A 17,598-nucleotide genomic window follows, 5' to 3' on the forward strand; every position below is an offset into this window, starting at 1 on the left:
CTTGTCATGGGCTAAGTTGGGACACCCCTGCAGGGTATAATCTTTCGAAAGCCGTGCCTGCGGTTATAGGCAGATGGGAATTTGTTTATGTCCGGTTGTAGATAACTTGACACCAGATACGAATTAAAACGCATCAACCGTGTGTGTAGCCGTGATGGTCTCTTTTCGGTGGAGTCCGGGAAGTGAACACGGTTTTTGGGTTATGTTTGACGTAAGTAGGAGTTCAGGATCACTTCTTGATCATTGCTAGTTTCACGACCGTTCCTTTTGCTCTCTTCTCGCTCTTATTTGCGTATGCTAGCCACCATATATGCTTAGTCGCTGCTGCAACCTCACCACTTTACCCCTTCCATTCCCTTTAAGCTTTGCTAGTCTTGATACCCATGGTAATGGGATTCCTGAGTCCTCGTGGCTCATAGATTACTACAACAACAGTTGTAGGTACAGGTTGTGCGACGATCATGACGCGAGAGCGATGCTTGCTTGCGTTGAGTGCTTCTTCTGCTTCTTCTTCGATCAAGGGATATGTTCCAGGTCGGCAGCCTGGGCTAGCAGGGTGGATGTCGTTTGAGTTTCTGTTTGTGATTCATCCGTAGTCGGATGATGCTCTTATGTATTGTGATGTTGTATTCGAGTGGCATTGTATGCCTTATGAATGTATCCCCATCTATTATGTAATGTTGATGTAATGATATCCACCTTGCAAAAGCGTTTAAATATGCGGTTCTATCCTTGGTGGGACCTTCGAGTCTCTTTAGGATAGTATCGCATATTGGGCGTCACAAGTTGGTAATCAGAGCCTCCACCGACCATAGGAGCCCCCTTGATTGTTGGCCGTTGTTGAGTCTAGAAGAAAACTATTTTGAGTCTTAGGATTATATATATCGGAGAGTAGGATCCTTTTTACTCCTCAGCCCCTTCGTCGCTCTGGTGAGGACTCCTGACGTAGATGTTTTGTCTTTCCTCTCCTCAAATTTCACTAATTTTTTTTAGGATCACGCGGGTATCTTGGAATCGTTCCGATGGTTTTGTGACGAGAACATTGTTCTTGGTGCCTCCTGTCTATTATGTGGCATTGACCCGGGGAGTTGAGCTCCGAGGTGTTGTCGTCACAATTTTATCGTTGCAGTTCTGGAATACCTGAGTTTTGCCGACATCAAAAATCTCTTTTATGCAGTTGTTGGTGAGATAACCTCGACGCCACCCAGTACTGGGGAGTTTGGGAGTATTGCCATAACTTGTATAACGGATGCTTTTCGAAGGTTGAGGTACACGATTTCCAGAGTTTTCTTGGTTATGTGTTGACGGATGGATACAACTTGGATGTAGGTATTGTTAGTTTGGGTGAGATATATTGCTTCCCCTGTATCCCCAACACCATATTGCATAACCAGAAAGTTTCGGGAGTTTATAGGTGGGAATTCAAGTAGCTCCTAGAATATCTTTCCGACAGATGCATGATATGGGATTGGGTAAATCTCTATCATATGTATTTGTTCCGGCTTATTCTGCAAGCCAAATCCTTTGTTTTGTTTTATTTGTGGTATTCGAGTTGCTTCAAAGTCAAATGTTGAATCCCTACCTTTCCTATACGGTGTTCTCATATTGCTATGTGAATACTAATCCTTTTGATCATTGAGGTTGTCATGTTAATTCTTTTTCCAACCGGTGCGCTTCTCTTCGAGATGATCCCATCATTCTCTCCATCCGCAAGATCAATTCTAAGTTTTCTCACCAGTGTTTGTTTCTTCCATCCCGAGTTGTCTTTGTTTTCGCCGCCCTCCCACCCTTTTTCTTCAAGGACTCAGATTTCTTAATCATGTATCCTTTTATTTGTGGGAAGTCTCTTCATTCTTTTCTTTCAATGTTCTTATCCGGTGATTTCCCATGAAGATGCTCAACAGTTTCAAGTTCATCATCCTTCATTGTTGTTTCTTCTCCGGTGGATCCAATTCAAGCTTTCGATATTCATCATATCCCTTTCCTTGTTTCAAATGTTTTTCCACATCGGTGCACCTCTTAATTGTTCACCTCTCTCTATTCTTATCCGGAGTGCTCAAGATATCTCAGAAGACTGGTGTTTCCATTCTCAATCCGTTCAAGATATTTCGAGGTTGTTATATCATTCAAGCCATTTAATTCAACCGGTGCAACCTCTCTTTAAAATTGTTTCAACGGTTTTCTCTTGAGTGGGCCCTAACCCACAGGTCTTTTCCCAGGATCCTACCTGACTCTTCTTATTTTCCCGGAGCCATTCCCAAAGTCTTTCGAAGTTTGACGTAAGAATGAATTTTCATCAGTCATATTGCTTCTCCAAGGTCGTTTTCAAATTCTTTTCATCTTTGGCTCAACCTTTCCTCTTTTAATTCTCCCGGAGTATCTCAACAATTCATGGTGGTTCCCATCATCATTCTCAACATGTGAAGACCGAAGAAGAGTTTCTCTTAAATCTTGGTCCTCTTGAAGATTCATGGTTCTAGCTTCATGCCATCCTAATAATTGTTTTTGATTGTGGATATTCTTTTCACCCATCCAGATCATTTCATGAGTTGTTTCCATTTCTTTCCTCCGAAGGCCATCATGTCATAATTCTTCATTCTCAGCGTGTGGCTATCCTTCTCCAAATCTTACCGGTGCAGCGTTCAAATATCCTCTAATCAGTTCATGATTTCTTCGTTCACTTGTATCTAAATCCCCTAAAGTATCTTCATTCGTTTTCTAATTCTTCCCGGTGAATTGTGCCCTTGCTACTCTCTTTTCCAATTTTTACGGTGGTTCGTTCAAGATTTCACTTCCTTTGTTCTCATATCAATTCATTCATTGTTTCCAAATCCCACCGGTGGTTCCATCAATACCTTCTCAAGTTTGCGCTATATCTCTCTTAATCCTTTTTTTTCAATGGGAATAAGTAGTATGACAAATCTGTTGCTTGTCATCAATTAAATTTGATGAAGGATAAGCATATAATAAATCTTATTCTTATTTCCTCGAGGTGATTAAATTCTTTTCTTCCGGAGATTGTTCATGATGAAGTAATTCACGGTTCTAATGTTTCATCTTTTCCTTTTTCGGAGTTCCAAGTTTTCTCTGTTACATCGTCGTGAAGCTCCATCTAAATCATTGCAAGGCTTCACCTTGTGTTTTCAACTTCTCTTTCTTTTTATCATCCTTTTTTACCGAAGTTCTTCAAGGAGGCTCAACATGGTGGTTCGTCAAGGATTCTTTTCATTCTGCAATTGTTCTTCAAGATTTCTCTCGAAGTTATGATCCGCAAAGCTACACTCTAAAATAAACATGGTGCTCAACACATGTTTTGTTTTGGGGAGTTCAAGTATTCTTCATCTTGCATTCCGAAGTGCAATCCTTTCTACCTTATCTTTTGAGATGGTGTTATGTCACTCTTGACAATTTCCTTCATGTTTCATGATTCATATGTTGTCAAGAATGAGGTATTTTAAATCCATCATTTTCTCTTTGTTCAAGAGATCTTTTCGACCAATCAACTTCTTCTTTGGATTTATCTTGTGTCAGATTTCACCTAAAGCCTTCCCTAAGGAATGTTGCTATTTGTGGTGCGTAGCTATGATCAAATTTTCTCCTTCTCATCTCGGTGAAGAAGTTTTTCATCTTTTGGTGCTCTCAATCAAATCAATGGTTTCCATTAGTGACCGGTTGTCACCTCATAATTTTGAGAAGTTTTCCATAAGCCCACTACAAGCTCATTCGTTTCGTTGTTGGTTTTCCAACAATTCTGTTCTAACCATCTTGGAAGGGTGCTTTCCAAGCTCATTTGTGGCACAAGTTGGCATTTTCTGCTCCATTCTTTTATTCCAATGGTCTATCTTCTATTCTTTCGTTACGGAGGCATTGTGATGTTGTGCTCTTCACCCATCATCTCGAATTGTGAGGATCAGGTTCCTTTTTATTGCTTATCCATTTAACCGGAGTGTTGTGTCTATCATTCCTCTTTTAACCGGAGTCTCATCCAAGTGTTTTCAGTTTGCCAAGTTCAAACTCTATTCCTTCCATGTCCAACCGGAGTGTTGTATCATCTCTTCAATATCTTTTCATCTCATCAAGTTTTTCTTTTCTTTTCTACTAGAGTGCTGTCCAAATTCTGTCATTCTTGTTCCTTGGCTATCTCATTATACCGAGGTGGTCATATTCTTTTCGTTCGTGAAGCTCTTATTTTCATGTCTTTGCAACCTTCAAGTTCTCGTAATGTCCTGTGTTCCTCGTTTCTAACGGAGTGTTTTCAACTTTATTCATCTTCGTTGTTTTCTTTCTTTCATTTTGCTCAACCTCTCAAGGTTCATGGTTTCACTCGTTTGTCGAAGAAGCAACTTAGTTTACCTCTTATCTTCCTCTTCCTTTTCCCTCCAATGCCATCCTAGATCTCGGGACAAGATCCTCTCGTAGTGGTGGAGTGTTGTAACGCCCGGGATGTAACTTTCCATATTCGTAACTCCAACTCTTGCCTTTTTCTGGAGATGCGATATGATTTTACTTTCGTGGTTGGGTTTTGTCTTTTGTTTTGCATGTTGTTCATGTCTTGCATCTCATCTCATAGCATCATGCGCATTGCACCTGCATGTTTTTCATAAAACTTGCACCCGTTTGTAGTTGCCGCGTCCCCCCTTGCCTTCGTTGACCGTTCCGAGACCAACCGTGTTTTTCATTTCCCTCGTTTCAAACCACTTAACCTCTCTGCATAAGCACCCACCCCCTCTTGCGCGTGTCCGAAACTTGCCCGAGCCCGACCCGCTCAGTCTTTACCGATGGACCCGGATCATCCCCAAACATCCCGAAAGTCTCTTCGTTTCTTTGTTGGATTCTCCCTAGCCTATTTTTCCGTCCGTCCGATTACGATCGTAGGGATGTGATATCCCCTAACCCAAATTCATCTGATATAAATATCGGGGCAACCCTAGACCCTAGCTGTCCCATCCACCCATTCCCATCCGCGCCGCCACTCCTCTTCCTCGGGATCCATCCAGAGCCAACCACCTCTCCACCTCCCCGATCCATCCACCAACCAGCATCGCCTCCGACCAAGTCCCTTGTTTTCCGCCGCCACCCAATCCGTCCATCCAGCCGCAGCAGTGCCTCCCCTCGATGGCTCCCCATCGCTCATGCTCGAGCCCCTCTGCCTCGATCCACCAGGCGCCTAGCTCGTACTAGCAGCCAACGCATAGGAGAGGAGCTCCTCGTTCCCCTTGACCCCGACCTCCGCGCCTCACCTGCCCCGCTTCGTCGCCCGACGACCAACGCCGCTGCCGGTGACCACCACCAGGAACAGCGCCGCCCCGCCTCCTTTCCTTTCTTCTCTTTTTCCTTCGTCTCTCATCTCGCTTCTGACCTCGCAGAGACCTCCCTGGGAGCCCGCCATGGCATCCAGGGGGCTTCAAGCCCAGCAGCCGCCGGTTCGGATCCGTCGACCTCGACCCCATGACCTCCTCCGCGCCTCCCCATCATCATCTCTGGCGCCAAGCCGCCTCCAAGCTCTGCCTCGCTGGAGTTCCCGCATCGCCAGCTGCAGTCCCCTCCTTCACGAATGAGATGCAGGGCGCCGAGCCACCCAGCGCCGCTCCGCCGCCGCGCCAAGTTCCGTTGCCCCGTCCACGCCTGGACGGAGATGCCCCGCTAGATCCGCGTTGCCGGACCCTCCCGGAGTCACGTCAAGCCCCTCGCCGCGCTGCTCCTCTGTTTCGTTCGAGTAGAGGAGCTCGAACCGCTCGCCCGTGTCGTTGACCCGTCGCCCTGCTGCCTGGGCCTCTCCAGCCGCAGCGCTCCAAGGCCAGCCCCGGCCTGCCAGCTCCACCACCAACCGGCCCATGCGGCCTGGTGAGCACCCAGATCCGGTGCCCCCTCCTGTACACTGTTCGCCCAGCCACTTTCGGCCCATGTCTTGTTTTTTCCCCGCCTGCGAATTTGTCTAATTATCCAGTGTTTTACTGTTTTGCAGAAAAACCCTCATGATCATGCATTTAATAACTCCACAACCGTGCATCGGATTAAAATGTTTTAAACATGTAAAATGCTTAGAATTTTGTGTAGATTAACAATATCCCTTTTTCATCCATGATTAAAATGTTTAAAATGCTATTTGTTTAAATTTGTTTAAAAGCCATGCTAAAATGATTTATTTCATAACTAAATAATCGTAACCCCAATTTTAATAAACTTTATATGTAAATGGGGTGGAAAAATGCATAGATTAACTTGGTGCACTTTGTTTTACTGTTTAACAACTCTAAAATTGTGTTCAGGGCAGAACAGTACCAAATTCATAATTTGCATATGGGGATTTTTCTGGAATTGTTATTTGTTGTTCCGGCCTCATTTAAACTTTCCTAGATAGGTAGTTTCATCATGCTTCACCTCTTGCCATGTTTTAAAACATTTAATATTGTTGTGTACCTAAATGAGAGTGAACTAAATACTTGCATGTGGTGTTTTGTCAATATGCAACTCGTTGCATATTGAGCTCCACTTAACTTGTAGTATTGTTTGTTGCATTTTGCCATGCCATGCCTCATTAAACCGGACATGCATCATACTTGTTTGTGCATCATGCCATGTTTATGCTTGTGCATTTACCATGTTGTCTGTTTCTTTCCGGTGTTGCTTCTTAGTTCTGGTAATGTTGCGATTGTGAGGATTCATTTGACTACTCCCGTTCGTCTTTTTCATGGACTCGTTCTTCTTCCTTGCGGGATTTCAGGCAAGATGACCGCTACCCTGGATCTCACTACTATCATTGCTATGCTAGTTGCTTCGTTCTATCGCTTTGCTGCGCTACCTGTCTTTTGCTCTTCAAGCCTCCCAAATTGCCATGAACCTCTAACCTTTGACACCTTTCCTAGCAAACCATTGATTGGCTATGTTACCGCTTTGCTCTGCCCCTCTTATAGCGTTGTTAGTTGCAGGTGAAGTTGAAGATTTCTCCATGGTGGGCAGGATTTATGTTTGGGATATCACAATATCTCTTATATTATTAATGCTTCTATATATTTGGTAAAGGGTGGAAGACTCGGCTTTATGCCTGGTGTTTTGTTCCACTCTTGCCGCCCTAGTTTCCGTCATACCGGTGTTATGTTCCCGGATTTTGCGTTCCTAATGCGGTTGGGTGATTTATGGGACCGCCTTGACAGTTCGCTTTGAATAAAACTCCTCCAGCAAGGCCCAACCTTGGTTTTACCATTTGCCTCACCACCACCTATACCCTTCCCTTGGGTCGGCCAACCCAAGGGTCATCTTTATTTTAGCCCCCCCCGGGCCAGTGCTTGTCTAAGTGTTGGTCCGAACCGGGCAGACTGCGGGGCCACCTCGGGGCAACTCAAGGTCTGGTTTTACTCGTAGGCTGACCTATCCGGTGTTGCCCTGAGAACAAGATATGTGCAGCTCCTATCGGGATTGTCGGCGCATCGGGCGGCTTTGCTGGTTCTATTTTACCATTGTCAAAACGTCTTGTAAACCGGGATTCCAAGTCTGATCGGGTCTTCCTGGGAGAAGATATATCCTTCGTTGATCGTGAGAGCTTGTCATGGGCTAAGTTGGGACACCCCTGGAGGGTATAATCTTTCGAAAGCCGTGCCTGCGGTTATAGGCAGATGGGAATTTGTTAATGTTTGGTTGTAGATAACTTGACACCAGATACGAATTAAAATGCATCAACCGTGTGTGTAGCCGTGATGGTCTCTTTTCGGCAGAGTCCGGGAAGTGAACGCGGTCTTTGGGTTATGTTTGACGTAAGTAGGAGTTCAGGATCACTTCTTGATCATTGCTAGTTTCACGACCGTTCCTTTTGCTCTCTTCTCGCTCTTATTTGCGTATGTTAGCCACCATATATGCTTAGTCGCTGCTGCAACCTCACCACTTTACCCCTTCCATTCCCTTTAAGCTTTTCTAGTCTTGATACCCATGGTAATGGGATTCCTGAGTCCTCGTGGCTCACAGATTACTACAACAACAGTTGTAGGTACAGGTTGTGCGACGATCATGACGCGAGAGCGATGCTTGCTTGCGTTGAGTTCTTCTTCTGCTTCTTCTTTGATCAGGGGATAGGTTCCAGGTCGGCAGCCTGGGCTAGCAGGGTGGATGTCGTTTGAGTTTCTGTTTGTGATTCATCCGTAGTCGGATGATGCTCTTATGTATTGTGATGTTGTATTCGAGTGGCATTGTATTCCTTATGAATGTATCCCCATCTATTATGTAATGTTGATGTAATGATATCCACCTTGCAAAAGCGTTTCAATATGCGGTTCTATCCTTGGTGGGACCTTCGAGTCTCTTTAGGATAGTATCGCATATTGGGCGTGACATCCGTTCAGGACATACACGAATCCAGACTGTGATCGACAATCATCTCTGTCGGTTTGGAAACTAGCATCGACGTAACCCCTTACGACGAGCTCTTCCTCACCTCCATAAACTAGGAACAACTCTTTAGTCCTTTTCAGGTACTTCAAAATAGTCTTTACCGCTGCCTAGTGACTCTCACCTGGGTTTTCCTGGTATCTACTTGTTAGGCTTATTGCAAAAGCAACATCAGGCGTTGTACATATCATGGCATACATGATGGATCCGATTGCCGAGGCATACGGATATCCCATGAATATGCATTTATCTGACTTGGGTGTAAGCTTGTCTGACATAAGTTGCTTGACAAATGCTTCACAACCCCAAATCTTTAGAAAAGACAAACTGGGACTCTTCCCGGTCCACATCTCATGTGGTGTCTTGTCTATAGATTTTGATGGTACCCTATTAAGTGTGAAAGCTGCAGTTTTTAGAGCGTATCCCCAGAATGACAAGGGTAAATCCGATTTGCTCATCATAGACCGGACCATGTCCAACAAGGTCCTATTCCTCCGTTCTGACACGCCGTTTCTCTGTGGTGTACCCGGAGGTGTGAGTTGAGGTACTATACCTCGACTTTTCAGATGATCATCAAACCCCTGGCTCATGTACTCACCTCTACGATCAGATCGCAGAAGCTTTATAGTCTTGCCGAGCTTATTCTCAACCTTGTTCTGAAACTCTTTGAACTTTTCGAAAGTTTCCGACTTGTGCCTCATCAAATAGATATATCCATATCTACTCAAGTCGTCGGTAAAAGTCACGAAGTACTGATAGCCACCTCTGGCAGTTGTGCTCATTGGACCACACACATCACTGTGTATAAGCTCCAACAACTCGGACGCCCTCTCGCAACTCTTTGCGAAAGGAGACTTAGTCATCTTGCCGAGCAAGCATGAATCACATGTCTCGAACGACCCGAAGTCGGACGAAGTTAGGAGCCCATCATCATGGAGCTTCTTCATGCGTTTCAGACTAATGTGTCCAAGCCGGCAATGCCAGAAGTATGTCGGATTTATCTCATTAGGCTTATGCCTCTTGACATTCACGTTATAGACCGGTTCCTGTTCTAGATTCAATATAAATAGCCCATCAACAATGGCTGCATAGCCGTGGAACATACCATTCAAAAATATCGAACAACCATTGTCCTTTAAATTGAATTCATAACCTTGACTCATCAAACATGAGGCAAAAATAATGTTCCGACTAAGTACAGGAATATAATAACAATTATTCAATTCCATAATGAATCCGAAAGGAAGCTAGAGCTGCATTGAGCCGACCTCCAACGCAGCAACTCTTGCTTTGTTGCTGACCCTGATGTCAATCTCCCCTTGTGCCACACGCCTAGTTCTTACCAGCCCCTGCATCGAGTTGCAAATATGAACAACCGATCCGGTATCAAATACCCAAGAGCTACTAGGTATGTCAGCAAGGTAAATGTCTATAACATATGCAACAAGTGTACCTTTGCCTGAAGCAGCATTCCCGGCGTTCTTGCCATGCTCTGCAAGCCACTTGCTACAGTTCCTCTTCCAATGACCAGTCTCCTTGCAGTGAAAGCAAACGGTCTTCGAGTCCGGTCCAGACTTTTGCGCAGCGGCGGAGGTTACTGTCTCCGTGCCCTTTGCCTTAGCCTTTTTCTTGGACCAACTCTTCTTGAACTTAGCCGATTTCTGCACCATCAACACTTGATGCGTGCCTATCTTAATATCCTGCTCTGCCACTTTGAGCATCCCATGCAATTAAGTGAGCTTCTTATCCATGCCATGCATATGATAGTTCGAGATGAACGTCCCATAGCTGGGCGGAAGAGAACCCAGAACAGCATCAGTAGCCAGCTCATCCAAGAGCGGGAAGCCCAAACGATCCAAAGCTTGCACATATCCGATCATCTTGATCACATGTGGGCTCAGTGAATCACCTTCCTTCAGCTTGCAATCCATCAAGGATCACCAGACGTTGAACCTTTCGGTCCTAGCCTGTGTCTGAAACATGCTCTTGAGACTCTCGATCATACCGTAAGCCTCAACATTTTTGAAATGCTGTTGCAAATCGGGCTCCATACAAGCCAGCATAAGACAGTTGATCTCCATTGATTCATCAACGAGTTTCTAGTAGGCATTCTTAGTTGTGGCATTAGCATTATCGGCAGGTTCCTCTGGAAGTGGATCCTCTAGAACATGTTCCTTTTTATCATGCTTGAGAACAATTCTCAGATTTCTATACCAGGTGGTAAAGTTTGTTCCATTCAGTTTATCCTTTTGCAGAATTGATTTCAATGCAAAGTTGGGTTGAGCAGGTGGTGCCATTGATCTACAACAGAAAATATGCAATCACTAAGAAATGTGTTTATGTAGAGTAATTCGCCTAAACAGAAATACTCCCACTGAAGTCAGCATCCCTCCGCAAACTCTAAGTGATTCAGGATCCGACTAGCGCATGCGGCTAGTGAGCTTTAGCATCACTGCTAGCCAACATACCTATCTGATAAGAAACTCCTTGCTAATCGTATCTCTATACGACTCCTGTCGGTCGGGAAGGTATCTCATACCCCGGCTCCCAACCTTCTTTGCCACAAGGCCCAAAACCGTTTTGATAGCCTTGTCAAGTTAACCTCATGCAGTGCATGTCCGTGTCCGACACGAACCCTTCAGTTCAAGGACACCCAGTAGCACCCCAATTTTATGAGCCCACTACTAGACGCACTTGACATGCGAAGGTGCAACATCGGGGATGGCAATTCGCTTGATATTCATGAGGGATCATTCTACAATACTAATCATGCATAGAATCAAAGAAGCATAACAATCACATATAAACATATATTGTGAAATAGTATGGCTCCTTCATGGATGTTCTTCCAGGTCGGGTCCGACTCTGATGACCATCAAAGAACTCCATCTTGTTTATCACGCCGGGACGCCAAGCCACCAACCTGATCTCTATTATCCAACTACTACAACTAGTAATGAATTTACATAGAGTCACAAGTCGACACGCAGGTCGTTATACAATATAATGACAGCTCTTTGGCTCCTGCCGGCTGACAAACATGACACGCATGCCACGTATAAATTACACACATGCATCACATACACATGAGCCATACTATTCACATCAAACCTGCAAAACAAAGTTATGCATAGAATCGCATTCTACCGGTTTGTGTGTCGGGTATGAAATACATGGCGCTAGGCACATGTTTTCGGAAATCAAAGATCGCATCTGAACTCCGTTCACGCCGAATTTTCTGATTTGACCGATCATATCGATCATCGCGAATCCGAATCGGATTTACGTTTCACAGTTAACCCCGATGGCGGATGACCGACCGGTAGGGGTAGATCATGTCACGACCTCATCGATCCCGATTGACAGAAAACATAGCCTCAATGATCCCCATGTGCAGTTGATCACATGAAACCGTGCACATAGCCGATCTTATCAACGATAACAGATCTCATCTGCCGCCTCCACATATCTAATATCCATACGATCTGAAACCAAATCCTATAGTAGAGGCTCTAATACCACTGTTGGGGTCTACGGTAGGGTGCGTCGACTGCAAATTAAAATTCCTACATGCAGGACAACCAAGAACATCCTATGGGAGATGAATCACAGTTCGTTACCACTAGACGCGCAGTGCTATGCAGCGAAAGTAGAGTTGAGGCAGCGCGTCCGCGTGGATCGTCTCCTCCTTGTCCGATCTCCCTCAAACAGCCGGTCGTACGATCCCACGTACAAGTTCGCCAGAGCGGCGCAAGTGCACCGCCTCTAACAGTATCTACGCATGCAGGAGGAACATCGTTTGGCGGACTGCTAGGTCCGATCACACAGTCGGCGGCGAGTGGAGGTGGCTATTCGCAACACATGCAAACCCTAGTCGCAACGCCGAAGCGATCAACCTATTGAGTGTGCCGCAGCTCCACTTTATATAGGCGTCTGTCACGGGCTCAACACTTGGGCCTCGCACGAACCCTAAAGCTCAAAGTCTACTCGGTCACGTTCCTAGTCCAGTTCGGATCACATCTAACCAGTGTCCTACGAACCGACCTCGTAGGTTCCTTCCCTTAAGCGCGCGACCCCTTAGGTTCAAGTAGGCTTGGTCACAGTTCGGATCACCTCCAACCTGCACGGTTGGTAGCGGCCTCTAGCAAGGCGTGCCGACCACCAAGCATACTATGAAGCTGGTTAGGCGAACCTGTACAACGTGTCACACTTCTGTTCCCTTTGCCTCACGATATATGTTGTCGGGCTCAAGGCGAGTCTGTCATCCTTGTGGTAGCCCGACCTCTTTCTCGTTCCAGTGATACCGACCACTATCCAGATTATCTCATAATCCTTGTCGCATGGCCATGCTTATCCTGGTCGGATCACACGAGGGGCCTAGAGTATATCTCTCCTGATCGGAGGGGCAAATCCCATCTTGCTCGACCATGTCTCGTAGCATGGGACTGGACAAACCCAAAACCTACCTTTGTAACTACCTAGTCACGGAGTAGCGTTCGGTCGGCCCAAAGCAAGTCTGTCACCATCCTAAGTACATGCGTCAGCTCAGGTCTTAGGACATAGAATGTATGTTGTACTAGAGACTCACAGATGACATATCGCTGCATCTCATAGTTGGGTCTGTCCGACTCGGACCTTATCTCGACTCGGATCCGACTATGTCGAATCCGACCAGACCTTTCCAAGTCCATATTATCCGGTTAGCATCCAATGCTCCATGGCTAGTGAGACCAAGCCATCGACCATGTCATATGCTAGTCTAGTCGGCTACGCGTCCACACAGCCCTTTCGACTAGGGACCTTTTAGGACAGTCATCATACAATGCATAGTCCCACAAACAAGTGACGTACTTGCTGATACACATCATTGATAATGTCCAAGGACTATCTTTATTCATAAACACATAGGAAATATCATCATACATGATTGCCTCTAGGGCATATCTCCAACAGCTACATCAAGTCCCTTCCGAATATCAAGTGAAGTGCACCACAAGTAACTTCCACATCTATGCGTCGACAAGGTGGCTTCACAGACTTTCGAAGACATTCAACATGATTTGGGCCAGGACGAAGAAAGCTATGCGGAGAGTTTTTTCTTCCACGTACACGGAACATCTTCAACGCCAATTGGAGAATATCATCGAAGGATCCAAGTCCATCGATGAGTACTTCAAGGAGATGAACAAAGCCTTGAGATGAGCCGACGTGTTCGACCCCATTTCAATGAAGTTCCACTTCATGCTGGGATTGAACAACAACATCTACAAGACTATCTTCCGCGAGAACTACACGTCCCTCAATGACAACTACTTTGGTGCTCTCATGGTGGAAAAAGAATTCATGAAGGCCAAGGCTTCTTCCCCCAAAGCTCACTTCACGATGACAAACTCCGTGGCAATGAGCATGAGGATAGTACCACCAAGATGTCCAAGCCTAACAAGCTCCAAGAAGACGCTCCCAAGTTCGATGTCACCGCCATCCTTCTTTGTGGCATTGATGATGCCGAGTATACCACATGCGATGATTTGCCCATTTATGATGAGTTTGATGATTGACATGTGGAGTCTATTAGTTGTGATGCCATGTTGCACATGATTTCCTGTGACAATTCTTTAGGTCACATCATGTTTGATAATCCGATTGGACTTGTCATATGCTATGCATGAGATCAACCATATGTAATATTTGCAATCTCATTGTAGTGACTATGCATATGGCATTAAAATAAAACCAATTTGCACATATGACATAGATGATAAGCCCATGGTTATTTGCATTTGTTTTTCTTGCGTTGATATTGATATGCTTCCTTTGCATCATTCCTTTCATATGCCATGCCATGACTACCTAGCTTTGAATATGCATTGTTTTGAATGTTGTTCATATTATCCATATGATGTTTACGATATTGCTCATGAGGATACCCACATAGTTTCCTCATACATGTTAGGAGATTTTGATCAATCCCATTCATTGCATGATCTTAATAATTGTGTGCACGATATGCTTCCCATGAATGAAAATCCTATTGATGTGTCCTATACTTGTATGCCCAATTTGTGTCCCCATCATATCATACATAACAATTATTCTTTCATGATGGATGGCATGTTTTTATACTATGCCTCGAATTTCTTTGAGCATTGTCTATATTGTGCTAACTCACACGTGCACATACATATCATGATGGATGGTGTGTACATTTACCATGCACACAATTTGTATCGTTTGTCTCTTTGTTGTGTAGGTCCCCATCCTTACTCGTCTACCTCGCAAGCGCACGAGTTGATGAAATGAGCTTTAGAGAGCAAGGATGACTTGGGAACCCGTGATATGTTTCACCCATCATTTCCTCCACGTAATGACTTCCCGCATTTCTTCTACACGACCCTCACATGGTTATGGGTTATTGTCCATTACATATTATATGCCCGTCTTGCCATGTTCACTTTGCTTGATATGCTTATTCCTATGCCTTTGCCATGCATTTGTGACCCATGCTTTGGATTTTACATGATTCATGATTCTACTACTTGTATGTGTATTTGCAAGCTTGGTGGAGATATCACTTGTTATTGCCATGTTCCATTTGTGACTCATACCTATGATGATACTTTGACCATGATTTTGTTTCGTGCTTGCGATATGTCATGTGCATTGTCTATGCCTACTATTTTCTCACATGACATGATTGCCATGATTTCCTCTAGTGTGTTGCATCTTCGCTCCACTAGTTTGCACGACTTGATTACTATGCTTGCTTTGTGTAGTGCATCACCCATGATTCATACTTGCTCATTTCGTGCGGTTGATAGCCACTATTGCCATGCTCTGCACATGATTGCTATTACTTGTTGTCATATGTCTCCATATTTTGCCTCTCTCGTACTAGATAATTATCCATGTATTGAGTGCAACAATGATTTTAACCTTGCTAATGAGATTGCCCCCATCGCACTCTCACATATATTTGGAGATTTTGACACAATTCTTGTGAAGCATGCTTATCTTCCTTCTTTGCACCATATGCCTAGTGCCATGAACATAAAGATTGTTGCATCATATTCTTCATGCACTTTAGCTACTAATGATTATGTGCAAGAGATGAGAACCATCACAATGGATGATGTGTTTATCTACCATGCGCATACGTTCTTTGTTTTGTTGTGTGCATGTGTAGGATACTTGGACTTCGTGTCGACTTCCACTTCACGTGATTTGACCATCCAAGCTCTTGAGAGCGAGCCTCATACATTCATGATGGAAATATGCCCTAGAGGCAATATTAAAGTTGTTATTATTATATTTCCTTATTCATGATAAATGTTTATTATTCATCCTAGAATTGTATTGACCGGAAACTTAAATACATGTGTGCATACATAAAAAATACCGTGTCCCTAGTGAGCCTCTACTAGACTATCTCATTGATGAAAAGATGGTTAAGGTTTCCTAATCAAAGACATGAGTTGTCATTTGACGGGATCACATCATTAGGAGAATGATGTGATGGACAAGACCCAACCGTTAGCATAGCATATGATCATTTAGTTTATTGCTACTTCTATGTCAAATACATGTTTCTTTGACCATGCGATCATGCAACTACTGGACTCCAGAGGAATGCCTTGTGTGCCGTCAAACATCACAACATAACTGGGTGATCATAAAGGTGCTCTATAGGTATCTCCCAAGGCGTCTATTGAGTTGGCATCGATCGAGACTGGGATTTGTCACTTCGTATAACGGAGAGGTATCTCCGGGCCCTCTCAGTAATACAACATCACAAGAAGCTTGCAAGCAAAGTGACTAAGGAGTTAGTTATAGGATGATGTATTACAGAACGAGTAAAGAGACTTGCCGGTAACGAGATCAAACTAGGTATGGAGATACTGATGATCGAATCTTGGGAAAGTAACATACCGACAGACAAAGTGAATTACGTATGCTGTCAAAGGTTTAACCGATAAAGATCTTCATAGAATGTGTCGGAACCAATATGGGCATCCAAGTCCTGCTATTGGCTATTGACCGGAGAAGCGTCTCGGTCATGTCTACATCATTCTTGTACCCGTAGGGTCCGCACGCTTAACGTAAGTTTATGATATAGTATTATATGTTGTTCGGAGTCTCGAATGAGATTACGAACATGACGAAGATCTCCAGAATGGTCCGGGGGTAAAGATTGATATATAGGATGATATGGCACGCTTAACCGAAAGATTGGTTTGTTCGTCCTACAAAATCCCAACCAATTCGGGGGCTAATGATGTGGTCACCTATTACAGGTAGGACCAAGGACCCATCATTTGGTACCAACAGGGGGCCCATCACCATCATAGGTAGGTCTTTGGACCATGTCAGCTTTCGGATGATACATTAGGAAGATCACTCGGATGGCTCTGCAGCACTCGGTCAACCACGCGTCACTCGACGGATGAACTACCACTTGGACGTACATGAGAAGAAGGCATCATGGGAGCTGGAACGGTCGAAGAATCCTAAGTCATCCACTAAATAGAGTTATAGCTAACGCTACCTATAATTGCTGTAGTAGAGGCTCATTATACTAATAACTGCCTCATTCAATGGCATTAATTGCCCCGGCGGCGTGGGGAACATGGGGCTGCAGCGCACTCAATGTAAGCCGCTACCCTCCCCCTGGCCGGGGACGTTCACTCTCTGTAACTATACCCATCAAATCAAAGCAAGCCTCAGGGCTCGAGACGTAGGGCTTTTACCTCCACCAAGTGAGGGGCGTGAACTCGTTAAACACTGAGTTTTACACCTATGTCGTAGCTAGTCTCTGCCCCTTATGTGTACCCCTAGTAATCATTTTCATGATCATAACCCCGACAGTCGAGGCCCATGGCGTCTGGGCTAGATGCCGAGGACTGTGGCATGTGGTCCTGGAGTCCGAGAAGGACTTTTGCCTTGCGGGCAAAACCAACTTTGAGGAGGCTCTTTCTCCAAGAAATGACAAGGCTCAACATATAAATAGAGGGGCAGGGATAGCACCCAGAACACATCAAGATTCACCAAGTCGTGTGCCGGCAAGAACACCCCCTCTAGTTTACCCTCCATCATAGTTTTCGTTGTGCTTGGAAAATCCCTGCAGAGATTGTTCTTCACTACCACCATCACCACACCATCATGCTGCCAGAACTCATCTACTACTTCGCCCCTCTTGCTAGATCAAGAAGGCGAGGACGTCAT

The sequence above is a fragment of the Triticum dicoccoides genome, chromosome 3B (assembly GCF_002162155.2).
Source record: "Triticum dicoccoides isolate Atlit2015 ecotype Zavitan chromosome 3B, WEW_v2.0, whole genome shotgun sequence".
NCBI classification, from domain to species: Eukaryota; Viridiplantae; Streptophyta; class Magnoliopsida; order Poales; family Poaceae; genus Triticum; species Triticum dicoccoides.